Source organism: Moschus berezovskii, chromosome 9 (genome assembly GCF_049115385.1).
Source record: "Moschus berezovskii isolate FMDL1 chromosome 9, NW_MosBer_1.0, whole genome shotgun sequence".
NCBI lineage: Eukaryota > Metazoa > Chordata > Mammalia > Artiodactyla > Moschidae > Moschus > Moschus berezovskii.
This window is the reverse complement of record NC_142468.1, coordinates 31,965,396-31,973,333: the sequence shown is the minus strand read 5'-3', so window position 1 is coordinate 31,973,333 and position 7,938 is coordinate 31,965,396.

Genomic DNA, 7,938 nt, shown 5'->3' with positions numbered 1-7,938 from the left:
CTCAGTGACCCAGATAACCATGATGGTGTGGCCACTCACCTAGAACCTGACATCCTGGAGTCTGAAGTCAAGTGGGCCTTAGGAAGCATTACTATAAACAAGGCTAGTGGAGGTGATGAAATTTCAGCTGAACTATTTCAAACAGATAATACTGTCAAAGTGTTGCACTCAATATGTCAGCAAATTTGGAAAACTCAGCAATGACCACAGGACAGGAAAATGTCAGTTTTCATCTCAATTCCAAAGAAAGGCAGTGCTGAAAAATGTTCAAACTATCAGACAGTTGCACTCACTTTCCATGATAGTAGGGTGACGCTCAAAATCCTTCAAGCTAGGCTTCAACAGTACGTGAACCAAGAACTTCCAGATGTACAAGCTGGATTTAGAAAAGGCAGAGGAACCAGAGATCAAATTGCCAACATCCATTGGATCATAGAAAAAACAAGGGAATTCCAGAAAAACATCTACTTCAGCTTCATATACTATGCCAAAGCCTTTGACTCTGTGGATCACAATGAACTGTGGAAAATTCTTCAAGAGATGGGAATACCAGACCACCTTACCTGCCTCCTGCAAAACCTGCATGAGGTCAACAAGCAGTAGTTAGAACCTGACCTGGAATAATGGACTGGTTCAAAATTGGGAAAGGAGTACTTCAAGGCTATATATCATCATCCTGCTTATTTAACTTAATATGCAGAATACATCATGCAAAATGCCAGGCTGTATGAAGCACAAGCTGGAATCAAGACTGCCAGGAGAAATATCAACAATCTCAGCTATGAAGATCATACCATTCTAATGGCAAAAAGTGAAGAGGAACTGAAGAGCCTCTTCATGAGGGTGAAAGAGGAGAGTGAAAAAGCTGGCTTAAAATTCAACATTCAAAAAGATCATGGCATATGGTCCTATCACTTTACAGCAAATAGTTGGGGGAAAAATAGAAGCAATGACAGATTCTATTTTCTTGGGCTCCAAAGTCATTGTGGACAGTGACTGGAGCCATGAAATCAAAAGATGCTTGCTCCTTGGAAGGAAAGCTGTGATAAGCCAAGACAGTGTATCAAAAAGCAAAGATACCACTTTGCCGACAAATGTATACATAGTCAGCACTACTGTTTTTCCAGTGGTCGCGGACAGTTGTGAGAGCTGTACTGAAAGAAGCCAGAGCACCAAAGAATTGATGCCTTCAAACTGCAGTGCTGGAGAAGACTCCTTAAAGTCCCTTGGACACCAAGGAGATCAAGCCAGTCAATCTTTAGAGAAATCAACCCTGAATACTCATTGGAAGGACGGATGCTGAAGCTGAAGCTCCAGTATTTTGGTCATCTGCTGCAAATAACCAACTCATTGGAAAAGTCCCTGATGCTGGGAAAGATTGAGGAAAGAAGAAGAGGGTGACAGAGGATGAGGTGGCTGGATGGCATCACTGATGCAATGGATGTGACCTTGGGCAAACTTCAGGAGTTGGTGAGGGACAGGGAGGCCTGGCGTGCTGCAGTCCATGGGGTTGCAAAGAGCCGGACGCAACTGGGCAACTGAACAACAACAACTTGACTAGAAACAATGTTCTTGCCAAGATTATCTATGTATGGTTTACAAAAATAACCACGATACACTTTGTAAATTTGCCACACAGGTTTACAAACCATAGCATATTCGAGTAGCCCTTACAGAATCCTTCTACACCATCTGCTTGAACATCCCTAGGGAATGGGGACCTACTGTTTCCCTGTTCAATCTGTTCATTAGACTTTGCATTTACACAGAGCTAAATTTCACTATTTTACATCACCTCTCTGTACATCTGTAAATAAATAAAATTCTGCCTCTCTATTCCAACACTTAAAGACAGCTATTAGGCTCTCCTGCCAAAATCTTCCCTTTTCCAAGTTAAACATCCATTTTTTTTCTTCATTATCCTTCACAGGATCGTTATTAGCCACCAGGGAAATGCAAATCAAAACCACACTGAGATACCACTTCATGCTGACTAGGTGGCTGTTATTCAAAATAATAATCCATAACAAGTGTAGGGGAGAACATGGAGAAATCAAAACCCTCACACACTGCTGATGAAAATAGAAAATGGTGTAGCCACTTTGGAAAAATTTAGCAGTTCTTCAAAATGCTAAACAGAATTACTGTATAACCCAACATTTCACTCCAAGGTGTATACTTAAGAGAAACTAAAACATATATCCACATAAAACTCATAACATTAATAATAGCATTGTTCATAATAGCTAAAAAGTGGGAACAAAACAACACAACCCATTCATTAACTGGTGAATGAACAAAATATGGAATATCCATACATTGGAATGTTATTCAGCAATAAAAGGGGAAAGCAATAAAAGGAATGAAGTACTGACATGTTATAACATGGATAAAGCTTGAAAATAAGGTAAAGTTCTGATACTTCAGCCACCTGATGCAAAAAGCCAGTTCATTGGAAAAGACCCTGATGCTGGGAAAGATTGAAGGCAAAAGGAGAAGGGAGTGGCAGAGGACGAGATGGTTAGATAGCATCCCTGACTCAATGCACAGACTCTAGGAGATAGTGATGACAGGGAAGCCAGGTGCGCTACAGCCCATGGGGTCACAAAGGGTTGGACACGGTTTAGCAACTGAACAACAGCAGCAAATGCTAAGTGAAATATAAGCTTTTGAACAACAGAGGAAAACACAAGTAAAATCGAAAGACAACCTTCAGATTGGGAGAAAATATTTGCAAATGATGGGACCGACAAGGGCTCAGTTTCTAAAATAAACACACAGTTCATAATACTCAAGAAAAAAGCAAGCCACCCAAGCAAAAAAAAAAAAAAAAAAAAAAAAGGCAGGCGACCTAAATATATGTTTCTCCAAAGAAGACATACAGATGGCCAACAAGCATGTAAAAAGATACTCAACATTGCTAATCATTAGAAAAATGTAAATCAAAACTACAAAGAGGTACCACCTCACACCAGTTAGAATAACCATCATTTAAAAAACAACTACAAAGAACAAGTTCTGGAGAGGGTGTGGAGAAAAGGGAACCCTCCTATACCATTGTGGGAATGTAAATTGGTGCAGGCGCTATGGAAAAAACAGTATGGAGGTTCCTCAAAAAACTAAAAGTAGAGCTTTCATATGATTCTGCAGACCCACTCCTGGGAATATATCCAGATAAAACTGTCATTCAAATTCAAAAAGATACATTCACCCCAATATTCACTACAGTACTATTTACAACAGCCAAGACATGGAAACAACCTAAATGTCTATAGACAGATGAATGGATAAAGAAGGTATCATACATGCATACAGCGGAATACTACTCAGCCATAAAAAAGAGTGAAATAATGTCTTTTGCAGCAACATGGATGGACCTAGAGATTATCAGACTAAGTGAAGTCAGAAAGAGAAAGACAAATACTAAAGACAAATATTAAAATATGTCACAAATGAATATCTATGAAACAGAAACAGACTCACAGACATAGAGAACAGACTTGTGGAAGAGGGTGGTAGGGGAGGGTTGGACAGGGAGTTGGGGATTAGCAGATGCAAATTATTACATTTAGAATGGATAAACAACAAGGTCCTACTATACAGTATGGGGAACTCTGTTCAACATCCTGTGATAAAGCATAATGGAAAAGAATATGAAAAAGAATGTTTGTATAAGTATAACTGAATCACCTTGCCATATAGTAGAAAGTCACAGTAAATCAACTATACTTCAATAATTATTTTTGAAGATATGCTAAGTGAAAAACCCAATCACCAAATAAAAACAACAAAATTCATGTTGTATGATTCCATAAAAATAGAATGTCTATGACAGGCCAATCCACAGACAAAGGAGGTTCAGTTCAGTTCAGTTCAGTTGCTCGGTCGTGTCCGACTCTTTGCAACCCCCTGAATCACAGCACGCCAGGCCTCCCTGTCCATCACCAACTCCCGGAGTTCACTCAAACTCATGTCCATCGAGTTGGTGATGCCATCCCCTTCTCCTGCCCCCAACCCGTCCCAGCATCAGAGTCTTTTCCAGTGAGTCAACTCTTTGCATGAGGTTACCAAAGTATTGCAGTCCAAGGGATTCTCAAGAGTCTTCTCCAGCACCACAGTTCAAAAGCATCAGTTTTTCGGCGATCAGCTTTCTTCACAGTCCAGCTCTCACATCCAGACAAAGGAAGTTAGTAGTTGCCAAAAGCTGGAAGAGAGAGAAGCAAGGAGTGACTGCTAAGGGGTGTGGGGTTTCTTTTTAAGATGATGAAAAGTTCTAAAGTCAGCTAGTGATAATGGTTGCACAAGTTTATGAAAATACCATAGCCCGCTAAATTGTATACTTAAAAGAGTGAATCATATGGTGTATAAATGATATATCAAAGCTGTTAAAACAAAGATGCTGTAAAGCTTTTACAATGTTACTTTATCATTTACTATATCTCAGGCCTTGTTAATTTCAAAGTGGTTGTGAAATGAAGCTTAAGTCATCTAACATAAAATCTTTCATTTAGAGAAATAGTTTCAACAACATTTTTAAGGAATTTTGAAACGTCACAATTGACAAATTAAACCACTACTGAAAGCATCCTAGCCACCAGGGGAGCCAGGTGGCGCTAGTAGTAAAGAACTTGCCTGACAATGCAGGAGATGTAAGAGACCCTGGTTCTACCCTGGGTTGGGAAGATTCCCTGAAGGAGGACATGCAACCCACTCCAGTATTCTTGCCTGGAGAATCCCCATGGACGGAGGAGCCTTGCGGGCTACAGTCCATAGGGTTGCAAAGAATCGGACAGGACTGAAGCAACTTAGCACAGCACACAGACTGAAAGTAGGAGGTTGAAAAGTGATAACCTTTAGGCCTAAAAATGTGCTTCATGACTACAAAGCCTAGCTAAAATTTTTGATAAATTAAAAATTTTGAAAAGTGAAATCACTATCATATTGGTGTTTATTAGTTTCAAATGTTAAGAACTAAAGCAGTTTATTTGATTTGACTGAACATATATTAATACTTATCAAAACACAACTTTAAAATAGCAATGTTTAGAATGTGTTCCTAGTGGTTTAGAACTAATTACCAGATATTGTTCTTTCGTTAAATCCTAACATTTATTTTACTAAGGTTTGCTAAACTAGTTAAACTCAACCATAGCATATTTCTAGCATATTTTTGATAAAAATCTGTCACAAACATATACTTTTCCACAAATGTTTAAAATAGTTATTAGGGTCATTGTAGCACTCTTTACAACAGCCAAGACATGGAAACAATCTAAACATCCATTGACAGATGAAGAAAGAAGATGTGGTACATATTTATACAATGGAATATGACTCAGTTGAAACTCCAATACTTTGGCCACCTCATGCATCGAGTTGACTCACTGGAAAAGAGTCTGATGCTGGGAAGAATTGGGGGCGGGAGGAGACGGGGACGACAGAGAATGAGATGGCTGGATGGCATCACCGACTCTGTGGACATGAGTTTGAGTGAACTCCGGGAGTTGGTGATAGACAGGGAGGCCTGGCGTGCTGTGATTCATGGGGTCGCAGAGAGTCGGACATGACTGAGCGACTGAAGTGAACTGAACTGAACAAAAAGTATAAAATGATGCAGTTTGTAGCAACATGGATAGACCTAGAGATCACACTAAGTGAAGTCAGCCAAAGACAAATATGATATTGCTTATAAGTGGAATCTAAAAAAAGTGATACAAACAAACATGTACAAGGCATAATTATACCCACAAACATAGAAACAAAATTATTGTTACCAAAGAGGAAAGTAAGGGGGATAAATTAGGAGTTTGGATTAACATATACTCACTGCTATATATAAGGTAGATAACCAGCAAAGACCTACTATATAAGCCAGGGAACTATACTCAATATTTTAAATAGCCTATAAGGGAGAAGAATTTGAAATATATTATGTATATACACATATGTATAATTGAATCACTTTGTTGTACACCTTAAATTAACACAATATTGCAAACCAATCACACTTCAATAAAAAATGAACAGCAAAAAAATAACTCCAATATTTCATAAAGCCAATTGTTTGGGGTGGTCACAAGACTAGCAAATTCCATGAATATTAGTCAACTGTCTTACTTCTTCAATTGTAAATTGAATTTTCTTAGAAGTAATATTGTTTGGTTTAATTTGATGATGCTGGGAAGGATTGGGGGCGGGAAGAGAAGGGAACGACAGAGAATGAGATGGCTGGATGGCATCACCGACTCGACGGGGGTGAGTGTGAGTGAACTCCGGGAGTTGGTGATGGACAGGGAGGCCTGGCATGCTGTGATTCATGGGGTCTCAAAGAGTCGGACACGACTGAGCGACTGAACTGAACTGGACATTCAGTAAATGAGCAGATGGTGTTCTTGGCAAAACATGACAAGCAGAGAAGTCAAATCCATAATGAGTGTCTATTCCAGTAAGGAAAAACTCACAATGGAAAAGGAGTCCAAAATAAGAAAAATAAATAGTTATTAGGGAAAGCTTACATCATATTTCCCAGGAAAGAAATCTGTTATGGAGGAAGTTTATTGTATAGTATAGTATGAGTACATTTTTATTCTCAGAAATAAAAATTGTGAGGCAGTAAGGAAGCAGGATGGATGAAAGAAGTTGAGCTGTGATGAAATTTCAGGAATGGCTTCAGCAGAACCCACAGAAGCTTGAGAGCTGGGATGGTCCTCCAGAGCTGTCCCAAATTAAGGTAAGAAGCCTGGATTTTTGTACCCTTATATTGACCAGATGCTGGGAAAGACTGAAGGCAAAACAAGAAAGCGGTGGCAGAGGATGAGATGGTTAGACAGCATCACCAACTCAACAGGTATGCATTTGAGACATGACAGCATCACCGACTCAATAGACGCTACTGGGTGGTAGTGAAGGACAGAGGAGCCTGGCGTGCTATCGTCCACCAGGTCGCAGAGTCGGGCACGACTGAGCACCGAACAACAAAACTGACCAGGTGATGGATATAAGCTACCCCTGGGAGTGGGCATATCCTGCGTAAAGCAATTCCTTTCATCTTAGGGAGGGATTAGTTATGAACCAACAATAGGTAACACATCTGCCAGCTAAAGAAATGAGTGATTTGGTCTAGAAGCGGGTATCTGGACACGGTGTCACAGCATCCACCACAGTTCAGCCCCACCACGGCTTGGATTCAGTTGGTTTGTATAAAGCATTTGTTCCATAGGGGTACAGCTTCCATAGGATTCTGGTTGGTCTCTTTCCCTTGGGAAACTTACGGGATAAACATTAGTGGGATGATCCCACTATAGCACTTGATCTCAGAGCTGCAGTGAATATTCAGCATCTTCTTCCTCTGCTGCTGCTGCTAAGTCACTTCAGTCGTGTCCGACTCTGTGCGACCCCATAGACGGCAGCCAATCAGGCTCCGCCATCCCTGGGATTCTCCAGGCAAGAACACTGGAGTGGGTTGCCATTTCCTTCTCCAATGTGTGAAAGTGAAAAGTGAAAGTGAAGTCGCTCAGTCATGTCTGACTCATAGCGACCCCATGGACTGCAGCCCACCAGGCGCCTCTGTCCATGCGATTTTCTAGGCAAGAGTACTGGAGTGGCTTGCCATTGCCTTCTCTGTCTTCTTCCTCTAACACATCTCAAAACCCCCTCTCCCTTGGCTAGAACTTCTGCTAGTCTAGATGGCTTACCTACTCAGGTGACCCAGACCTTCATTACTGTGTAAGCCAAATCCCTGCTCACTATGCTCTCCTCAGAGTACTTATTCTTTATTGCCAAGTTCAGTTCAGTTCAGTCGCTCAGTCGTGTCCGACTCTTTGCGACCCCCTGAATCACAGCACGCCAGGCCTCCCTGTCCATCACCAACTCCCGGAGTTCACTCAAACTCATGTCCATCGAGTCAGTGATGCCATCCAGCCATCTCATTCTCTGTCG